Source organism: Peromyscus eremicus, chromosome 19, assembly GCF_949786415.1.
Source record: "Peromyscus eremicus chromosome 19, PerEre_H2_v1, whole genome shotgun sequence".
Taxonomy (NCBI): Eukaryota; Metazoa; Chordata; class Mammalia; order Rodentia; family Cricetidae; genus Peromyscus; species Peromyscus eremicus.
The window spans coordinates 21,293,963-21,317,342 of record NC_081435.1 but is presented as its reverse complement, the minus strand read 5'-3'; the positions used below and the strand labels follow the sequence as shown (position 1 = coordinate 21,317,342).

General features: G+C 41.3%; 1 protein-coding gene across 1 annotated transcript in view; it reads right to left on the bottom strand.

Annotated features, from left to right (window-relative positions):
* Map3k2 (mitogen-activated protein kinase kinase kinase 2) overlaps window positions 1-22,992 on the bottom strand; it is a 73,711-nt gene extending 50,719 nt beyond the window's left edge. Inside the window, exon 1 of the mRNA XM_059246754.1 lies at window positions 22,576-22,992. The gene's annotated coding sequence lies outside the window, so the exon portion shown is untranslated. The remainder of the gene's footprint in view (window positions 1-22,575) is intronic.
* Between the last annotated feature and the right edge of the window lie 388 nt (window positions 22,993-23,380).

Here is a 23,380-nt window from a genome sequence, read left to right as displayed (position 1 = left end):
TAGGTGTGCCACTGACTCATGCCATTCCAGTGTGCTCTCCACCTCCTGCTTACTGTTTGAGATGTGACCTCTTAGCTATCCCTGATGCCATGCCTTCACTCCACCCTCATAGAACACTTTCTTTCCTAAGTTTCCTTGATTATAGTATTTTATCACAGCAATAGAAAAGTAACCAATACATAATCAATAAAGACTTGATATACAAAAGATAGTTATATACTGTCCAACTACATATAGATATCAAAACACATTACTTTTAGCCATTATAGAAAAGCAAATGCAAATATAAATCAAAGTCATAAGATTCCAAAAGACTGAAGACTCAAATGTTGGGAGGATTCTACATGGCCTGGGGACATAGTTCAGTAGGAGAACACTTGCCTAGCATGCATGAATGACATCCTAAATTTAATCCCCAGAATCACTTCCAAAAAATAAGAAAGAGCCAGATGTGGTGGTACGTAACTTTAATCTCAGCACTTATGAGGCAGGGGCAGGAGGATCTCTGGGTTTGAGGCCAACCTGATCTACATAGCAAGTTCCAGGACAACCAGGACTACGTAGAGACTCCCTATCTCAAAAAAAGAATAAAAAAAAAGTGCAGGGGTGGGGCTTTTGTTGACATCGTGGTGCACATCTGTAGCTAGAGTTTTCCTGCCTTGCCCACAGTCAGGACAAATCTTTGTCACCCACCAGTCCCGCAGCTGCTCAGACCCAACCAAGTAAGCACAGAGACTTATATTGGTTACAAACTGTATGGCCGTGGCAGGCTTCTTGCTAACTGTTCTTACAGCTTAAATTAATCCATTTCCATAAATCTATACCTTGCCACATGGCTCGTGGCTTACCGGGATCTTCACATGCGGCTTGTCATGGTGGCAGCTGGCAGTGTCTCTCCCTCAGCCTTCCACTTCCCAGAATTCCTCTCCTTGTCCCGCCTATACTTCCTGCCTAGCCAATGGCCAATCAGTGATTTATTTACTGACCAATCAGCAACACATTTGACATACAGACCATCCCACAGCACACATCTGCAATCCCAGCACTAAAGAGGCTCAAGATTGCCACAAGTTTAAAAGTTTGAGGCTGGTCTAAGCCAGGGCTACACAGCAAGACCCTGTCTCAAACTTAATAAATGAACAAATACAATTTTAATTTTAAAATGAGGGACTGGAAAGAAGGCTCATGAGCTGCTCTTCCAAAGGACTCAGACTCAATTCGTAGCATAAGGCAGCTCACAACCATAACTCTAATCCCAAGGGATCTGCCGCCCTCTTCTGGCCGCTGCAGGCACTGCATACATATGACACAGACATATTCAGGCACTCATACACAAAAATAAAAATTAATGAAATTTGTAAAAAAAGAATAATTACATTTAAAGAATGTAATCTTTGAGTGAAATAAAAATAATTGTAGCACATCATATAATGGATTAGTGATAATACTGTCATCTTAACAGAATCTAGAATCACTTAAGAGACAAGCTTCAGTCTATGAGAGATTATCTAAATTAGGTTAGCCTCTAGCATGCCTGTGAGGAATTCTTTATTAGGTTAACTGAGGAGGTATGGTGTTTTGAATAGTTATGGCCCCCACAGACTCATATGTTTGAATGCTTGGCCCATAGGGAGTGGCACTTTTAGGAGGTATGGCCTTGTTGGAGGAACTGTGTCATTGAGGGGGCGGGCTTTGAGGTGTCATATGCTCAAGATACACTCAATGTGGCACACAGTCTCCTATGTTGCCTATGAGTCAGATGTAGAACCCCCAGCTCCTTCTCCAGCACCATGTCTGCCTGCACACTGCCATGCTTCCCACCATGATGATAATAATGGACTAAACCTCTGAACGGTAAGCCAGCCCCAATTAAATGTTTTCCTTTATAAGAGTTGCCATGGTCATTTAGGTGGTACCATTCCACAGGCTGGGGTCCCAAAATGCATAGAAAGAAGAAACAGGGCTGTGCTAACATTCATCAGTCTCCGCTTCTTGACTATAGATGCAAAATAACCAAGCTGTGTCCTCTACATCTTGCCACCATGACTCCCCTACCATGATACCATGACTCCCCTACCATTACTTAGAAAATAATAAAAAAAAATGAGCTATAAATAATGCCACAAAAAGACAGGAGGAACCTTTAATGCAGATTGCTAAGTAAAAGAAACTAATATGAAAAGGTCATATACTGCATGATTCCAATTATGTATAGTAAGAAATACAGAGACAATACAAAGATCAATCAATGGCAGAACTAGTGATGAGGGTTAGTAGTTGGTTTAGCAATGCCTAGCATTGTAAAAACAGTAATAACAACAATCATGATAATAAAATACCTGTAAACAAAAGGGAGGGCTTTTAACAACTTTAGCTAGCCATGGTAAGACTGTTAAACTGTGAAAGCGTATATTCACACAAATATTTAAAGAAAATTGTTAGCAGACTTATTTGTAGTCACCAACTAGAAAGTAGAAACCCAATGTCGATCACCAGTTAGACAAGTCTGTGGTAACTGTACACAATGGAATAAATAATATTCATCAATATATAAGAATGAACTACTGACACAAGTGAACGATACGAATGAATCAAAAGTAATTATTATACTTAGCATGGAGTCTGTCTATCTGCCTGTCTGCCTCAGCCTCCCAAGCAGCAGGAGTACAGGCATGCATCACCATGCGTGGTCCATAACTTTAATCTACAACATTCTTTTTCAATCATCTACATTTCCTCTTTGAATGGCCATGGTCCCTTCAAAAGTAAAGACAGAAAGCAGGGTAGTAAAGAGCTTAGACTGTGGGCCCAAACTGTCTGATTCTGAAACTGAATCTGTTACTTAACAAGTATACAACCGTAGGCAAATGACTTAACATTTCTTTGTTTAGTTTCCACACTTGTAAATATGGAGACTGTGGTATGATACCATAACCAAATTGCAGTGGAAATGAAATAAGTAAATGTTTCTTTGTGGCTTGTTTTTTGCTTTAATTTTCTCTCAGATCCAACCCAGGTTCTTATGCATAGGTAACAACTATACTTGTGAGTTATAGTCCCAGCCCAACAAGTAAATATTTGTAAAGTACTTAATTGAAGCTTGACTAGCTAGTAATAATTATGCTAATAAGTGTTAAAGCAAAATCAACTTGATATACTGCTATGGCTTGAATGTGTCTTTGAAAAACCATGTTGTTGCGCTTTTCCCAATAGGACAATATTAAAATATAGAACCTTAGAGAGGTGATTATGCCAGGAGGCTTGGCCTTCCTGCATAGATTACTGCTGATAAAAAAAAAAAAAAAAAAAAAAAGGGCTAGAGGCTCCAACTTTGATCTATTGCTCTACCCGCCCATAAAATGTATTCTACCATGTTATGCCACATCGAGATGGTCCTCTCACCAGCCATAACCTCTTGATTCTGGATTTCAACCTCTAAGAAATCAATCTTTGCTCTATGTAACTTACAGTCTGTGGCGATCTACAGATGCACAAAACCAGCTAGGAGGTATATACTTACAAGTTCTTCCCACTTCTGTTTTTGAGCCATAGTGAGAATGTATGTGTCTACAAATCTTTTTTTTCTGTATTTTATAAGATAGTCTTTAAAAAAAATCTTTATTATTTTATTTGTATGGGTGTTGTGCCTGTATGTATGTCTGTGAACCATGTACATTTGTGCAGTGTCCACAGAGGCCAGAGAGGCCAGAAGGAAGTTTGAGATCTCCTGAAACTGGAGTCACAGATGGTGTGAGCCATCATGTGGGTGCTAGGAATGGAGCCTGGGTTCTCTAGAAGAGCAGACAGTGCCCTTAACCACTGAGCCATCTCTCCTGCCCCCACTATAAAACAGCCTTAAAGGAAATGAAGGTAGCATTTAAATTAGTACTCTAACAAATTTAGGCTTTGGTCAAAACTCGCAAGTCACTTTGGACATATGTACAGAGTATATAAACTCTAATTGTTGTCTAGGGGTATTTTTGTGAGGTATTTAAAGAAAAGGAACACTTCATAAATAAGTTACCAAACATATTACTCAATGTTCACTGACAGTAATTACAATAATGGCTCTCAGGGTCTCTCATACGGAAAATGGGAACAGGAACTGCATCCATTCATGAATGTTGTAAGAATTAAAGGAAATATTATGTTTAAAATATTTAAAATATCAGATCATCATGCATATATAAGAATCTAAGTTATTAAGTTCAGCTTTGACTCTAATCTTGTTCAGAATCCACTCATACACACTACTGTACTGTCTTTAGTTCATTTATTTGTTCTAGAAATATATGTCTTTGGTACACCATCATACTGACCTCAATACTCTCCCATATTGAAAACTGACAAAATAAAGCCAGGCCTGGTGACACACACCATTAATCCCTGCACTTCGAAGGCAGAGGCAGGCGATCTCTGAGTTCGAAGCCAGTCTGGTCTACAGAGCAAGGTCTACAGCCAAGGATAAACAGAGAAACCCTGTCTTTAAAAAGCAAACAAAAAAAATAATAAAAAATTTAAAAACTAAATTATAAAATTTAATAAAATAATATATTTTTAAAATTCTAAAATCAGGCCAGTATGAAGGCCTGATTCCGTAGTTAGAGGCACTTGCCACCAAGCATTAAGACCTGAGTTCAATCCCTAGAATCTATCTGATGGAAGGAGAGAAGCAATCCCCACAAGGGATCTTCTGATCTACAGACACACATACATAGGCACACAAGCACACACTGCTAAGGCCATGGAGTGGACACACTGACGCACGTACATACATACACACAGTAAATTTTTTAATTAAAAAATAATAAAATCTTTCCAAAGCATAAAAGTAATATTTACAGAACCAATAAGATGGCTCAGTAGTTAGAAGTACTTGCCACCAAGTCTTAGGACCTCAGTTCAATCCCCAGAACCCACATAAAGGTGGAAGAAGAGAACTGATTCCATAAAAATGTCCTGACCTCAATATGTACCAGGGCACATGCATTCACTCACACACATCATACATATACACAATAGTAATAAACTAAACAAATCCTTTTCAAAATAATATCTACACCTTAACACTAGCCTAATAAAACAATTCCTGGGCCCATCATGAAAATTTGCTTAGTGTTGAGAATACTCAACTGTTTAGAATACTTTGCTGGTAGGAGTAATACTTTCTGCTGCTTATTATTGATATCTATTTATCATACATTTTCTATGCACCACATGCATTCCTGGTGCCCAGAAAGCAAAAGTCACTGGATCCTCTGGCACTGGGGTTACAGATGATTATGAGCTACCATGTAGAAGCTGGGAACCAAACCCAGGTCCTCTACAAAAACAAAGTGTTCGTAACTACTCCAGTCCTCTTTCTGCTACTTATTATATAATTCAAAAGTCCCAAGTAATACCAAAGGCTGCACTGTTCCACCAAAACTCAGAAGACACATTACCAAAACCTCAACCTCCAACAAAAACCCTATGACAAACCAATAACATGCTGCCGGGTTTTCCCCAAAAGGACTTGCCAGAACCTACTTCTGGGCCTACCTTTCTACCATCCCAAGTGCCTATCGCCCTCTCTTCTCTAGTAATCCTTACTCCTAGACACGTAACGATGCATGCAAGAAATGGTTTCCCTGAATATGAGAAAAGAGACAATGTTTGTCTAAGTCAAGCTTATTTCTTCTTATTTCACTTAACATGATGGTCTCCAGTTCAGTCCACTTACTGCAAATGGTGTAATGTCTTTATGGATGAATAAATAACACTCTGTTGTGTACACACTCTACCACTATGGCCCGCAAAAGGAAAAGTTCTCAGTTAACTTTACTGCCACTCTGAGCACTTTTCATCCCATCTGGAGGCTTGGGGTATGCTCTTCCAATATGGAATTTATTTTTATTGGCCAAACTGAGGTTTCTGTCTATTTACATCTTATTTCCATTAGGTAAGGCTGATATTTAAGTAGACCTCATTTCCAAAATGCCAATATTACTGACATCATAATTATATATATTTAAATGCTTATGTTTTTTTGCTATGAGCTTTTGGAATATAGTGTTTTATATTAAAGATTCCCATGGTACTTTGTAAATATTTCATTGCATCACATTCATTTTAACATATGTAGGGAAACCATACATTCCAGTTGGCTAGTGGTTGTTCCAGTTTATCTTTGTTAAGTAAGGACAATTCTCTTAACATTTATCTATCGGTGTGCCATGGCATATGGGGGTCAGATATCTATAAATGATACGTCTGTATTTGATCATATCTATAAATGACAGTGGAAAGAATTACCACCTGGAAACCCCGGGCAGCATGTTAAGGAGTTCACACACCGTCACTCAACACCAAGCTCTCTCAATGACAGCACTTGCTATCTCTCTAGCCCACGTGACCAAGTGTTCTTGCAGTTAGATTGCAATATCCTCAAACATATGGACTTCATATTACACTCTTCTCTCCACTCATCTCCTCTCCATCTCTCCCTCCAAAGTGTGCCCTATTTCTTTCTTGCCATTACTACTGTAATTACTACTAGTAACAAAAGCAACTAAGTACCATAGTTTGCATTGTGCTTGTAGGGTAAAACGACCAAGCTCACTTCTGGGTTTTGAAAACCCACCAATCCCACCCTGGAAAGTTCCACCCCTCAAAAAACCCTATATAAAGCCTGCCTCTCGCTCAGTTCTCTGATGTACTCAAGCAGAGGCAGCCAGCCACCTTCGTGAGTCTTTCCCAATACCTCTCTTGTGTGAGGTTTGTTGTGCAGTGTCACTCTGTGGTATTCCTTGGCTTCCAACTGCCAGGACACTGTTCCCCTCAGAGCTGAAACACTTCCCTTGGGGAAGCCTTTCCCCTCAGCTACAACACTTATAATGCTGACACTGCTAAATGCTTTCACAACCATCCCATAAAGTAGATAAGGAAACAGGTGTGGAGAAGTTAAGCAACTGGCTTTATCTGACGGGCATGGGGTAGACTGCAGACACCCACAACTTCAATATCCTCCTTCGTGGAGTTTCCCCCCTCCCTTTACTGTTATTGTAGCTGTACTAGGGTAACTTGATTAATTCAAACTACATTTCCCAGAATCCTATTCCAGGTTACAGTTGGCCAAAAGGGCAAATTACTCTCAAAAACATGATTAGACAAAGGTGAGTGCTATCACCAGATTCCACCATATCTCTGGTCTCCCTGCTCCACATATATCTGTTCTTCCAAATCCAGGTCTACCAGTAAAACCTTGACAGAGAGCAAATGAAGAGGAGGCTGTGTAGAAATGTCATCTTGCAGACTTTCCACCAGCTCCACTCTGAGGCCCCACAGGTTCACCTATCATCTGCACTGAACCACTGCTTCAGACAAGCTGGTGAGTGGCTTTTCTCAAATCTGCAGATGGGGCTTCTGAGTCTCTCCCACAACCATATCTGCTTTTGCTCCTTTCCTAAATCTCTTATTCCATACACCACAGTAGCTGTATGTCTTTGATAAAGCTCCCACATAGAGCAAGCACCACTTCTCCTCCCAAGACCAAGACCAAGAAATGTCTGCAACTTTCCCTTCTGAGATTTTTGCATAACCAAACTTAAGGGACTTGGTCCTCCCTTTGCCTCAAATCAAATCACTTCTGCAACACTCATTTTTGCTTCCAAAGAAGCCACTTCTCCCTACTTGCTCCTCTTATTTAAAAAGAGCAGGACTTAGTGATGAGAATACCAGTTAGTGTAGCTACCAGATTAACAAATATCAACAAAAGCAAGATCAACAATAAAAGCTAGGGGCACTTTTGCACCTTGGTTAAGACAGAACAGGTATACAAAAAATTCTAAGAAAAAAATGTTGGTAGATAATTGCCTCAAAAATGACTTTTTATGTAGTAATGTTGGACTTATCAAAGTATCTCCCTAAAATTTTAAATTTCTACTGAACATAAAAGATTGCATATAATTTTCCAATACTTTTTTTTTTCTTTTCTTAAAAGATCCCTCGCTTTTGGCTAAAGTATTTCACTAGTTTGGTTTCTCCAGTCATAAAATGAGAATAATCCAATTCTGTGTGATTTTCTGGGACCCAGTACTTCTTGGTTGCCTCACAGGTAACTATGACTTCTGGCTTACTCTTTTAAGAATCCACCGAGAGCTTAAAGTTCTGTGCTACCATGTTCAGTAACCTCACAAGCAAAAAAAAAAAAAAAAAAGTTTCTTCCACCTCTCCTCTATTTCTATTAAGCTGTGGGTCTCAGAATCATACACTAGACAGGTCTTTTATACAAGAACACCCAGGCAAATGCACTTTTATGAATCCAGAAGTCAGGGCTGGGGACATAGCTCTGTGGTAAAACACTAACACAGCAAAGCACTGAGTGTGGTCCCTTGTGTTGAAGCATTCTGTCACAGTTCTCCTTAACAGCAGATTTAAGACTGCATGCAGGTTTCCTACCAGCAGTTGTATAGCAGTTTTCTGAGGGATTCAAACATTCCACCTCCCAGGGAAGCTACTTAAGACAGAAGGTAAATAACTCCAATAGCTTCAGGAAGTACCTGAAACTAACTAGATTTACTAGGTTCTTCCATCCCCCAGTAAGCAACCAAGACTGCCGAAGAGTCACTCTCAGTCAAAGAAAACTGTGAGATCAGGGTCCTGGAAGAAGTTTACACCTACTGAGTCACTTATAAAGGACACTCTAACCTGTTGAGCTGTCTGCAGGCTGTGCAGTGTGCTCCAGCTTTTGTGAACTGGCACACAGGCTTGGGTGGACTTAGGTGATGCATCTGTCTTTGAGTCTTTTCTGTTCCTTTAAGTAACCTCTTCACCCATATTCCTGTAAGTAATCCCAATAAATAAAACTCAATGGTTCACCAATTTGGACTTTGGTCTGTCATGGGCTCCCTATCTTGGGTGAGTAGACATGTATGTTGTGTCTCCCCATGAAGTCATGTCACACACCTGTCTAGCCTCTGACCATCAGATAATAGAGAACATTTGAGGTTTTTTGTTTGTTTGTTTTATTTGGTTTTAATCTAATAAGAAAATGAGATTAGTGTCACGTGTTTCAATCTAAAACAGAAATCAATTAATTCATATCAGAGCTTCTTAAACCTTTTCCACTCACAGCCTTTTTCACTTGAGAATTTTAAACAACCAGGTATACAAAATAGATACATAAACATTTACTGGTAACCGTGAAGAATTGTATTTTAAATGGATTTTTAAATTATTTTCATTATTATTTTATGTATGAGAGAACATGTGGGTAGGCACATACACACCATGGCATGTTTGTGGAGGTCAACAGACTCTGTGGAGTCTGTTCTCTCCTTCCACTTATACAAGGGTTCCAGGATTCAAACACAGATCATCAGGCTTACACAGAGCAAAACACCTTTACTTGATGAACTGTCTTGCCTCCCAGATTCTTATTTTAAAATATTCTTTGGAAGAAATGTAATTTTAACATTTAATAAAGATGAAAACAAATATACATTTGGTAAAATGGTTGCACTTGCTCATTTTTACATTTTATATTTATAAAATGCTTTTAAGAATTATTTGAGCTGGGAGGTGGTGGCCCACACCTTTAATCTTAGCATCTGGGAGGCAGAGGCAGGCAGATCTCTGTGAGTTCAAGACCAGTCTGGTCTACAAATCGAGTTCCAGGACAGTCTCCAAAGCTACAGAAAAACCCTGTCTCGAATTTAAAAAAAAAAAAAGAATTGATTTGAGTATTTCATGCTGCAGGATGAAAAGTATCTTCAAAATTTTTCAGAGTTGACCAATATTTGATTTTGTGATCATCAATATTCAGAATGCCACTTCATATAAACACGTAGTACAAAATGGCAGTAGTGTATTTAGGGCCCTTTCAGAAATTGCTAGAAATATTGCCTTAATCCCAAGCCAAAATTCATTCAACAATTTTTTTTTTTTAATGAAACTCAAGTCAGCAAATCAAACAGCGTGTGTGTGATTTATCATTCCTCAGGAGGCATCCCCCTTATTTCTAAGGCAGGATTTCACACGGGTCTGGAACTTGTCAAGCAGTTCAGGCTAGCTGGCCAAGAGCCTCGGAGGTCCCACTTACCTGTGTCTCCCCAGGACTCCCCAGTACCCACACCAATCTTTAACAAGGTTCCAGGGACTGGCTCAGGTCTTCACGCTTCTACAGCAAGTGCTTACTTTACTGACAAAGCCGTCTCCCCAATCCTCAAACAGCATTTAAAATCAAACATTCTAACACAGCCAGAACTGTATTAGTTTAGTTAGATCCTGAGAATGGCAGTTTTTAAAAAAAAGCACTGTCTTTGTTTTCCATAACTAAATCACACACTTCTGTAAGAGAAATTTTGTATGTGCAGTTAAAATCTCTACAACTCTTAATATACAATTATCTAGAATCTAAAAGTAGGCAGTGTTCACCAGTATTGCATGGTGTGACAGCACATGTTGTATGTGCAGAAACAAGGTTGTAATATGGTCTCTCCAAATGCATTAAAGACAGCAGCGCTGCCAGAAATACTTTGGATGTGTTACGTGCTGGATTTTGAATTTATTTTATTACTTAATTCAGGTACCTTATACTGTTGCCAAAAATGAAATTAGGTCTGTGTATCTCTCACCCTGCACAAAAATTAATTCCAATGGATCAAAGATCTTAATGTAAGACCTGAAGATTTGAAACTGCTATAGAAAAACATTTCAAGACACAGCTACATGTAGTGGCTTTCTGAAAAGGACTCCAATAGCACAAAAAGTAACCCAAAGAGTTGTCAAATGTAGTCTACAAGACATTAAATAATTTCAGCAAAGCAAACAATCACCACAGTGTGTGTGTGTGTGTGTGTGTGTGTGTGTGTGTGTGTGTGTGCGCGCGCGCAGTCAGCAGTATGAAGAAAGTTTTTGCCAACTACTCATTGGACAGGGATCTAATACCTAGACTACATAAAGAACTATAACAAACACCAAAACCCCCTGTCATCCATCCAATAAATTAAATTAACAGCTAGCTCTCTAAAGAAAAAAGACAAACAACCAATAAATATTTGAAAGTGTTCAACATCCTTAGTCAAATGTAAAATGAGATTCCATTCCACAGTAGCCAGAAAAATTATCAACCAAAAAAAGAGATGGTGGGAACTGACACCCAGTGATGGCAAGGATGTGTGGGTTGAGAGAAATCCTTATATACTGCTAATGGGAGTGTAAATGTGTAGCCACTATGGAAATTAATATGAGGTTTCTCAAGAAACTAAAAACAGCACCACCAAATATCCCAGCTATATCACTCCTAGGCCTATACCTGAAAGATTCTGTGTTAGTTACCTTTCTGTTGCTGGGATAAACACCATAACCAAGACAACTTACAGAAGGAAGAGTTTATTTGGGCTTATGGTTGCAGAGGTGGCAAGCATGGTAGAAGCAGTAGGCATGGCAACCAGCAGAAGAAACTGAGAGCTCACATCGTCAACCACAAGCACAAAGCAGAGAGAACACACAAGCACAAAGCAGAAGTAGGATGAGGCCTTAAACTCTCAAAGCCCACTCCAGTTACAGACTTCCTCCAGCAAAGCCCCCAAACAGCACCATCAACCGACATCAACCGTCTGAATACTCAAGACTGTAAGGGACATTTCTCATTCAAATCACCATATCCCCTTCCCTAGCCCAACAGTCTCACGGCTATATCATAAGCCAAAATGCATTTAGTCCAACTTCAAAAGAACCTCTAGTCTTTCACAGTCTTGTGATCCCTACTGCTGGTTCTCAACTTGACTACATCTGGAATCAACTAAAACCCAGGCAGCTGGGGCACACCTGCGAGGAAAGGGATTTTCTTGATGGGATCATCTGAGGTGAGATGGTCCACTTCAAACAGGACCACACCTTCTGGTAACAGCCCACATAAAAGGACAAGGAATAGAAAGCTTTTGCTTTTTGCCTGCTTGTCTTCACTCCACCCGGCAAATGCATCCATCATGTTCTGAGGCATTCCGTTGCTGGTTTAGAACCTACTTCTTCCAGATTCCACCCCAGACTTAAGACCAACAACTCCCTAGGAATTCCCTAGGTCTCCAGCACCAGATCAAGACTGCTGAGACACACAATCTCCTGGACTGGATTCTTGGCCTTTCCACCAGGAGACCACCATCTTGAACTAGGCATACAGCAGCCTGTAAGTCACTCTAAGAAATTCCCTTTATATGTATACATACATTTTTTTTTCAGTCCATCAGTGCTGTTCTTTTAGAGAACCCTGACTAATACACAGTCACTGTTTTTAAACACTGTTTAAAAACCCAAAGTCTGAAGTCTCTAGTGGGACTCAAGACCAGTAGTTCTCAACCTGTGGCTTATGACCCCTTGGAGTGGGGGTGGGGTTAACCCTTTCACCTAAGATCATCCTGCATATCAGATATTTACATTACTGTGGTGGTCTGAATAAGAATGGTCCCCATAGGCCCTTAAGAAGTAGCACTATTAGACATGGCCTTGCTGGAGGAAGTGTGTCATTGGGGAGAACTTTGAGGTCTCAGATGCTCAAGCAACGCCCAATGTGGCATTCACTTCCTGTTGCCTGCTGATCCAGATATAGAACTCTCAGCTCCTTCTCCAGCACCATGTCTGCCTGCACACTGCCATGCTTCCCTCCATGACACTAATGGACTAAACCTCTGAAACTGTAAGCTAGCCCCAATTAAATGTTTTCCTTAAGAGTTGCCATGGTCATGGTGTCTCTTCACAGCAATAGAAACCCTAACTAGCCGGGCGGTGGTGGCACATGCCTTTAATCCCAGCACTCGGGAGGCAGAGCCAGGCGGATCTCTGTGAGTTCGAGGCCAGCCTGCTCTACAGAGTAAGTTCCAGGAAAGGCGTAAAGCTACACAGAGAAACCCTGTCTCGAAAAACCAAAAAAAAAAAAAAAAAAAGAAAAAGAAAAAGAAACCCTAACTAAAACAATTATGATTCATAACAGTAGCAAAATTAGTTATGAAATAACAACAAAAATAATTTTATGGTTGAGGGTCACCATAAAATGAGGAACTATATTAAAGGGTCAGAGCATTAGGAAGGTTGAGAACCACTGCTCAAGGCAATCTCTTAATTGTAACTGTCTGTAAAATCAGAAAGCAAATTACATACTTCCAACATACAATGGCACAGAATATACATTACCATTATAAAAGAGAAGAATGGAGAACAGTAAGGAAATACTAAACCAAAGCAAGACCAGAACCCAGCAGGACAAACATCAACAGAAAACTTAAACGGTAACATCTTCCCCCTTGGGCCACTTCCACTTCCTGTATGAAGCACTCCTTCACGGAAATCTCATGACTCTGATATCTCCAAGGTCTTGAGTTCTCCACAGCAAGCCAGGCTTCACTTTCACAGCTTAAAACAATGGCCTCTCACAGCCTCTTGCCCTTCTCATGGCCTTCAAGCAGAGACCCTGCTAGAATTCCTAGCCACTCCCCCAGCTACATGACCACATAAGTGCTGTCCAGTAGCCAGGCAAGATGCTTACGTCCTATGTAATCCGTGCACTGCGTGATCACGTAATCGATGCACATGCGTGGCGTAGCTATGTAAGCCCATATGCACATGTGCAGGTGGAACCTATAAAAGTGGGTCCCACTTATCCCTCCACCCTTTTTTCCTGCATGATCATTCCCATAGGCCTATGCACACCCCTTCTGTTCCCTTCCCTTAATAAACTCTTATAGTGGGTTTTGTTGTAACTCATGGCTTTTCTCCATGGTAAACAGTGCCACTTAATGAATAACATTGCGCCTCTTAATAAATAACACCCTCTCCATACACTGCCTAGCCTCGGCAGCTCTCTGAAATAGAGGAAGAACCCACAACCCTTTCACTCTAGCATCCTTCATGTCTCCAAAGCCAGCAGCACATGGATAACACTGCCAAATTCTGCTGCCAGCTTGGGATGGAGCCTGGGCCCCTTGAGCCACATTAACAGCAGATTTTTAGGATGCTTTCTAGGATCAACTAATGCCTTAGATTCTCTTTCACAAGTTTAAAGCTGGGGGAGGGGCTCTTGCCCTGAGGAGCTCCCTCCTTTTATTCCAATGCACAGGTTTCTCCTGAATCCTGATCTTAATCTCTGTATTCTTTCAGCACAAGCCTTGGCACAAAATTCAGTTTAGCGGTACTCTTCCTCTTAAAACTGAACTTTTTTGTTTCTTTCTTCCCCACTTGCTCTTTTTCTCTAAAGATCTGCATAACAGTCATTAATAACAACCCTGCCAGATTCAATATCACACTGCCTTAAAATTCCCTCTGCCAGAGACATTAGCCCATTACTTTTTCATTTAGCCTTGGGCAAGTTCTTAGATTAAGGGCAGAAGGCAGGCAGACTCTTTGCCAAAATATTATAGGAATGGCCTCTAGCCTGGTGGCTAACATTGTTTCTCTCTGAAACCACTTGAGCTCAATCTCCATAGTTCAAATACTCTCAGCAGTACTGTCTTCAAAGTTCCTACTAGGACAACTCTTTAAGCTCTGATTATAGCACTCAACTGCTTTTCTAATCCAAAGTCCCAAAGTCTTCCATATTCTCCAAAAAAAAGGTCAGATTCCTTACAGCAACAGACCACTCTCTAGTATCAACTTTTGTATTAGTTATTTTTGTGTTGCTGTGATAAAACACCATGACCAAGGCAACTTACAGAAGGAAGAGTTTATTTGGCTTAAGGTTCCAGAGGATAAGAGTCGGTCACAGCAAGAAAGCATGGCAGCAAGCAGCAGGCATGGAAGCCAGACCAGGAAACTAAGCACTAACATTCTCAACTGGTATCATGAAGGAGAGAGATTGTGAGAATAGGACCAGGCTTTACAATGTTACCAACTGGTGACCAAGTGTTCAAATGCCCAAGACTATGGAAGCATCTCTTATCCAAGCCACCACAGACTCTTAAGTCAACACACCATTTTTTGAGAATTTCATACGTGCATTTATGTATTTTGATCAAAGTCACCCCCATCGCTCCCCTCTGTCCCCATCATCACTTTTCCCTCCCGACTTCACATGTTTTGTTTTGCTTTTAACTACTAAGTTCACACAGAACTGCCTGTACCTGCATGGCTGTAGAACCGTCTACAGGGCACAGTTAACCTCTCAGGAACCACATCCCTAGAGAAAATGGACTCCCCTCTCTCAGCAGCCATCAACTGCCAACAGCTACTTGACTGGGGGTGGACCTTCATGAGCTGAGGTTTGGGCTGGCTTATCTCAGCAGGTCTGTGCAAGCAGTTCTAGCCTATGCAAGTTCATGAGCATAGTGGCTGTCACATGCAGCAAGTATTGTTTTGCTGCCCATGTCCACTAGCTTTAGTCTCTTAAAATCTTCCCATCCTTTACTCAACCTTAACAAACCAATGTAACAAATTCACTGTCTCTATTCTCTCTATGAAGCCTTTTAATAAATCCTCAGTATGCACCACTAGTTCTGCAGTTTTTAATCAACCAGTACATTTATTTCTGTTCCCATCAATTTATTGAGAATTAGATATGGTTATGTAGTTGCAATAATTAGTTAATTAAAATCACATAACCTCCAGGAAAGGCGCAAAGCTACACAGAGAAACCCTGTCTCAAAAAACCAAAAAAAAAAAAAAAAAAAAAAAATCACATAACCAATAAGAGTTACAGAAGTCAGTCTGGGCATGATGACCGATGCCTTTAATCCCAGCACTCAGGTGGCAGAGGCAGGTCTCTGTGAGTTAGAGGCCAGCCTGGTCTACAGAGGGACACCCAGGGCTAAGATACAGAGAAAACCCACTGGGGGAAAAAAAAGTTAAGGAAGTTGAAACTATGAAAATGAAGTCAAATAACTAGATTCAAAGGCTAGTTACAAAAAAAAAAAAAAGACTTTAATATAGATAAATAAACTGGAAAAGACTAGTGGGGGAAAAAAAAATCAAGCAACTATAGGTGGGTCATGTACTCAGAATGCTTTACATTTACCTTATAAAATAGTGTAATATAAATACAAAATAAAATACTTAGGATAAAACAGGCCATTTTTGTTTCCCTCATATTATTTTTATTGAAATGAATATCATCAACCCTAATAATATTAATATTGTTTCACTGTAGATAAATAGACAATGATCTACATAGCTGTAGATTTCATAACTGATATATACATGTTACACATATATATTGTATGTGTGTGTATGCACACATGCATGTGCACATGCACACATGCACAAGTATGATAGGAACTGTCCTGAACATGCTATCCCATTTGCACATGGTAACAAATCTGTGTGTTAGGCTCTATAATCCCTCTCTTACAGATAAGGCAAGTGAAGCTTGGAGCAATTATAGAGACGCACTAGCACTCATTCAAGTCTGACTGCCGAGCTCTTACTTACAGCCTTTATCAGTGGTTCTCAACCTTTCAGATACTGCGACCCTTGAATACAGCGCCTCATGTTGTGGTAAGGTGTGAATTATTTTCATTGCCTCTTCATAACTGTAATTTTGCTACTGTTATGAATCATAATGTGAATATATGTGTTCTCTGATGATCTTAGGCGACCCCTGTGAAAGAGTCATTCAACCCAAGGGGTCTCAACCCATAGGTTGAGAACCACTGATCTTTATTTTGTCTTCCGTATTTTTAAATATTTTAGTGGGTATTATAAGCAGTAGTTTATATAATACCTACTGTGTCTTCAGTAGGTATTATAAGCAGTCAGTTCACATCTAGAGTTTGTCCATTTGGTTCCTACTGTTGCCTACATTTCTTTTCTTTTTCTTTTTTTGGTTTTTCAAGACAGGGTTTCTCTGTGTAGCTTTGCCCCTTTCCTGGAACTCGCTCTGTAGACCAGGCTGGCCTCGAACTCACAGAGATCCGCCTGCCTCTGCCTCCCCAGTGCTGAGATTAAAGGCGTGCGCCACCACCGCCCGGCTTGTTGCCTACTTTTCAAGGCTTGGAAAACACCCTCCCCAGGCTTAGTATATGCTCAATGACTGGATAAGACCTACTCTTTAGTAAAGCAACTCAGAGAGGCAGTGTGTGAAAGCAGGGATTCTGGAGCCAGGCTGTCTTAATCCAGGTCCTAGCTCCACTACAACAAGAGAGTCTAAACACGGGCAAATTACCTATTATCCCTCATCTACAGTCTGCATGTAGTAACAGTTGCTAGCTCACTGAGCTAGTATAGGGACTAATTGAATTCCGTTACTTAAAGCAGTACTTACATCAGCACCGACAACAGAAAATTATGCTTTAAGTCAGCTACATAAAATCAAATAAATGGCACAAGAGAAAAAGGAAACTCAGAAACTACTGTATACTACAATGATTTGGGGTATTCATGCCTTTTAAGCAGTCTTAAACATTGTAAGAGGAAGCCTCTACTGTTTACTTGTGCTAGATTTGGGGGTACCGAAATCAACAAAACACTACTTCTGTCCTTGAAGAGCTAACTTCCCCCTGGAGGACAAAAACGATTACAGTGTATCTGATTAGAATGATGACAGAAGCAGGTGTGTACAGAGTGCTAGAGGGACACTGTGTTCAGGGTGGAATGATCTTTAGAAAAAAACCAAAATGTATGAGCTACATACAGCTTTCTACATTTATGGTACTATGAATTTCAAACAGACAACTGATAAGCACATATAAGAAAAACAGTCTGGGGCTGGAGAGATGGCTCAGAGGTTAAGAGCACTGACTGCTCTTCCAGAGGTCTTGAGTTCAATTCCCAGCAACCACATGGTGGCTCACAACCATCTGTAATGAGATCTGGTGCCCTCTTCTGGCCTGGCCTGCAGTCATACATGCTGTATACATAATATATAAATAAATAAATCTTTAAAAAAAAAAAAAGAAAGAAAGAAAGAAAGAAAGAAAGAAAGAAAGAAAGAAAGAAAGAAAGAAAAGAAAAGAAAAGAAAAGAAAAACAGTCTGGCCAGGCCCTGGTGGTGCACACCTTTAATCCCAGCACTTGGGAAGCAGAGGCAAGTGATCCCTGAGTTGATAGCCAGCCTGGTCTACAGATCAAGTTCTAGGACAGCCAGGGCTACACAGAGAAACTCTGTCTTGAAAAAGAAAGTCAGTCTGATATGTGTGACAAGGATGGTTAAAGAAGAGGCTGTGAATGGTGTGGGGGTGAACATGGGAGGAAAAGAGGGAAGAAAGAAAAGATGTACAAATATTCTAAATTAAAAAACAAAAAGGAAGAAAGAAAAGCAGTCTGCCAGTTATAATAGGGAATCTAAAAAAAGATTCTGTCCCCAGCTTCCCATGTGTTGAAAGACACACACACACACACACACACACACACACACACACACACAAACACACAAAGCAAGTCTTGGGGCTGGAGAGACAGCTCAGACATGAGAGCAAGCATCACTCTTGCAGAGAACTTGACTTGGTTCCAGCACCCACATCAAGTGGCACAGAACTGCCTGGTACTCCAGCTTCAGAGGGTCTGAACTGCACTGTGCACATATACATAATTTTTAAAATAATAATAAAACAACAATCTAAGTTAAGTAACAACAAAAGCAATAATCAATAGATATCACAATGCAAATATGTGATTACCACCATGAGGAACATAGTCAGCCAATGTTCAAAATAAATCCAAGGGATCCAAGACAAAATTATATTAGTTGTTTTTTTTAAGCATGCATGTATAGGTGTGTAGATATACAGATATACTACAAAAGAATTTTAAAAATAAGTTAAGCTTTTTATTTCTGTGTACATGAGCCATCTTGATCTACAAAAATACATGTAAAAAATCTTCAAAATTGTTTCAAGAGTTAAATATTTTAGTGAAAGAATGTGCTACTTATAGAAATCTAACTATGAAACCATTAAAACAATCAAATACTAAATTCATTGAAAAATAAATGTGATTTTATATTACATATTTATATCTGGCTTAATAAAAATGAGGCCCATCGCTAAATGTAGTTAATATGCCTCGTTATCAGAAGTTCATTCATCCTTTATTCACAAATGATTACTTATACAATCATTATGGAATGAGAATATAGAAATCAAGTGCAAAACCACGTTTTATTTATTTATTTACTTACTTACTTATTTACTTACTTATTTATTTATTTTTGGTGGTGGTGGTAGTAGGGTTTAAACTCAGGGCCCTGTACACTCAAAGCATTTTCCCAACCAGTGAGTTACACAGATTGCTCCTCCCAGCCCACAATTTACAATTCTTCAACCCAGAGCTCCATATTTCAGGATATTCCTGTGCAACAAATATTGACTGCATAAAATTTAAACAAATTTCTTTACTAAGTATTCATTACAGGAAAAGGCAGTCATTGAATTCTTCCAGTTTTTCTCAAGCCAAGTTTCTTTTCCAATTCACAACAGGTGATACTTTGAACTCATCACTAAAAACCTTAAAAAATCCACAAAATCAGATTTTAATTAATATAGCAGCTACCCAGGATGCTTTACAATTTTCATAATCTTATTTCCATCTATTGACAGACACAAGACTATTACAATGAATTCACAATGAAGCGAGCTTGCAAGAATTATCACACTACAATAATTTGTATGTGGAAAGAGACTGCGTAGGAGCTGATGAGATGGCTCCGTGGTTACGAGCACTGGCTGCTCTACCAGTGGACTAGATTAGATTCCCAGCACCCATACAATGGCTTATGATGATCTAGAACTACAATTTCAAAGAGTCCAACACCTTCTTCTGGCTTCTGCAGGCACCAAGAGCCTATATGATGCAGAGACATGCATGCAAGTAAAACACCCAAACACATAAAATAAAAAATTTTAAAAGATGATTGGACAACAGACTAGCACCACCACTGTGCTCATTTACCATAGCCCCAGATGTCTTTTATTTATCTTTTCTTTTTAAAGGAGAACAGGCCTCTCTAGTTAGACTTAGCTGTCCTGGAACTCCTATGTAGACCAAGCTGGCCTCGAACTCACAAGACCCACCTGCCAGTCTCCCAAGAACTGGAATAAAGGAGTATGCCACCATGCCCAGACAGGTATCTTGGTAACTGTGGTAAGAAACAGGTCTTACTACAACTCCCTCAACCATATGATCAAATAGCATCAAGAAGTAAAGGGACTAGACAATGTGAAGCTCCTGATGAGAAGCAATACTAAGCTAAGTAGGTAGCATCATTTACCGGGTAGTCTTGTCCTTGGACTCTTTAAAACTAGTTCACAATCAACAGCTAGTTTAAGTGGGACAGGGAAAAGAGCTTGTAGCTGACTCCACTGAAAGGAACATTTCTGACAAATTCAGAATGTGAGTCATTCTCTCTCCCTCCCCCACCCCAGCAATGTCATTTTATAAAAAGGAGCTGGGTAGTCTAAATGAGAAGAAATCAAAAAGAGTTAAACAAAAGCCAAGAATAAACTCTGATGAAATCCTGGTTGGGTAAGAAAGGCTGTGTACAATGTTCTAGAAGACCTTTCAGGACAATTGGAGAGATATAAACATGAGATTACTCTGAGGAGAGACTGGAGAGATGGGTCATCAGTTAAGAGCACCGGCTGCCTTGCAGAGGACCCAGGTTTAGTTCCCAGCACCCACATGGTGGCTCACAACTATCTGTAACTTTAGTTCTAGGAGATCTGATGCCCTCTTTTGACCTCCATGGGCACCAGCCCATGCACACAAGCACATAAGTTTGTTTTTAAGATTACACTAAGGAATAATCACGTTAAACAAAATGAACAATAACAGTATTTTATCCATGGAAAAAGTGCCCTAATCACTGACATATCAAGGGTAAAGTGTCATAAGTCAACAGCTTAGTTTCAAATGGTTCAACAAAAATATACATTTACAAACAAAGTCAATATAGCAAGCTATCAACAAATGTGAATGGAGAGTCATCACATGGCTGTTTACCACTGACAGATTTTCTTTATGCTCAAACTGCTTTCACGATAGAAAGCTGGAGAAAGGGGACCTAGTGAGCTCCTTTTCCAGAGTGGGAAAGAAGCAACCTAAAAGTCCACGTGCAGAAAGCATAGCACACTACCACAGTGCAGTGCCTATTATACGTTTGTCCCTTTGGCAGCTTCAAGTAGGAAGCAACAGTCCACCTAAAACATCCCTTGAATGATTCAATCTTAATATGTAATTAATTCAGATAAGCCCTTGACAGCAAGTTCTCTCAAAACAGACACAGCAGGAGCATGACTAGACAACTACTCCACAATAATACCAAATTCAACCTTCTTCAACACGTTTGTATTCTAACCAAACACCAAAGCTGTCCGTAAGCCATTCACCTGTTAACTCTGTAAATGCGACCTCTTCCCTATCAGTTATTACAAAGACAGTCAACCACACGTTTCCTTCGAGGTGTAATACAGGAGTAAAATTTGAGTACTATAACTGAGCATTTGTAGTTACGTGATTACTCCATAGGAATTTATCAGTACTTTCTTCTGTAAAGGGCTCTAGCCCTGCTTATTCACTAAGCAAACACTACAGTGTTAAATGGTGCTAAAATGAGAACTTTCTGTCAGCTTACTAACTGGTTAGTAGCATTTTGCGTAGATACATAAATCACACCAACAAATGATCACTTCTGTAATATTCTACACACTGACTTTTAACATCAAACTCCGAAATACTGCATAGGACAAGCAAAATCACTAAGTATTGCCACACAATCCGGCAACAAAGTTTGGAATAAGGAATTCTCAAACAAATAAAATAACCTGTGAATTCCCTGTATAATATCAACAGCAAAATGCAAAAATTAAATATAACCTCAAGAAATATGAAAGTTTTATCAAGTATATTTCTTCAGTCCAATAAGATGATAATTTTTTTTCTGTACAGCCCTAGCACATAAAAGGATGCTCAGAGCCACTTTTCACAAGCAATGTCTTTGAAAATTAAAATGACTGGGGACAAGGCTGCAATCACATGCATCCAACAATGTAAGTCAAAAAGTGTAAACGCTAGCTAGCTAGCTAGGTGTTTAGAATTTACAACCAGGGGGAAACTTTCCAGCCAATCTCATTCTCTAACGTACTTATTTTTGCAAGACGGAGAAACACAGTCCTCACAGAAACATATCTGCATATGTGAACTTCCTCGATGACCACTTGCATGACCTTGGAAGTTAAACCATTATCTCGCTGAGCCTCAATTTTTCATTTGTAAAGCTGACAGAATGCATACTCGTCTTGCTGGGGGGGGGGGGGGGTTGGGGAGACGAGACGAGTTGACACACAAGTATGTGCACCTTGAGAGCTGGCCGACCGCTCCAAGATAAGGGGAAACAACCTTCGTCAACATCCTACCGCCAACAACAACCCAAAGCAAGCACTTTTCTGCCAAAAAAGCACGTCAGTCCCAGCTTCCCTGCGATCAGCTGGTTGCAACCTTCCGGTTAGAATAAAATTCCCGCGGAGTACGAGTCTGACAGTTTCCCGGCCCCCGTCGCACTGACCCGGAGGTTCTGAGGTCAGCTCCAGCCTAGCAGGGCTATCCCCCACCCCCGACCCCCCTGCAGTGGAATTCCCGTCCCTGGGCCCAGTCGTACGCTCAGCCAGAAGCACTTACCGGCCGCTGGGCGGGGATCGCGGAGCCGAGGGCCGAGAGGAGGCCACCGAGCTGGCCCCTCCGCCCCCGCACGGCCTGTCACCGCGCCCCCCAGGAGCGGCGCCTCACTGGGCCCCCGAGGCCCGGAGGGCCGCAGCAGAAACCGGGCGCGGGCCGGGGACCAGGCCCAACCTGCTTCACATGGGGCAGCGGGCGCGCGGCCCGGGGCCTCGTTACGGCTTCAGGAGAGCTGCAGCCCCGGGGCCGGCGGGGTAAGCTGGGCCGATGAGAAGGAAGCCACGGGCCCGCGTCGCCGGTGGCCGGAGAAGCAGCGAAGCGGAAGCGGCGGCTCTTGCCAACCGGATCGTCGTCCGCCGCGGGTCGTCTTTGTCGCCGGCTGCACGACCCGCGGACGCCGCGGACGCCGCGCCACCCTCGCCAGGCGATGCGGCTGAGAAGAGCCGGGCCGCCGCTCCACAGAGCCCCGTGATGTCTGGCGTAGCACGGCGGAGCACGTCACGGCGGCTCGCTCGTGTGCGCGCACCCCCTCGCGGCCCGCCGGGAGCGGAACCCGCCGCATCCGCGCGCCCGGCGGAGGCGAGAGAGCAGGCGCGCCTGCGCACTGTCTGCTCGCCGCCGCCGCCGCACAGCCGGCTCCGCCCACTCAGGCCGGGCTCACCGACGGCGCGACGTTCCCAGGCTTCGGACGGGGTGCGCACGCAGCGGAGACCCTGAGTTTTGAGCATGCGCAAAGTGTTCGCTGTCAGACAGGCGCCGAAAGGGTTTCCCCCTCCCGCCGACCGACGGCGAGAAGCCACATCGCGGA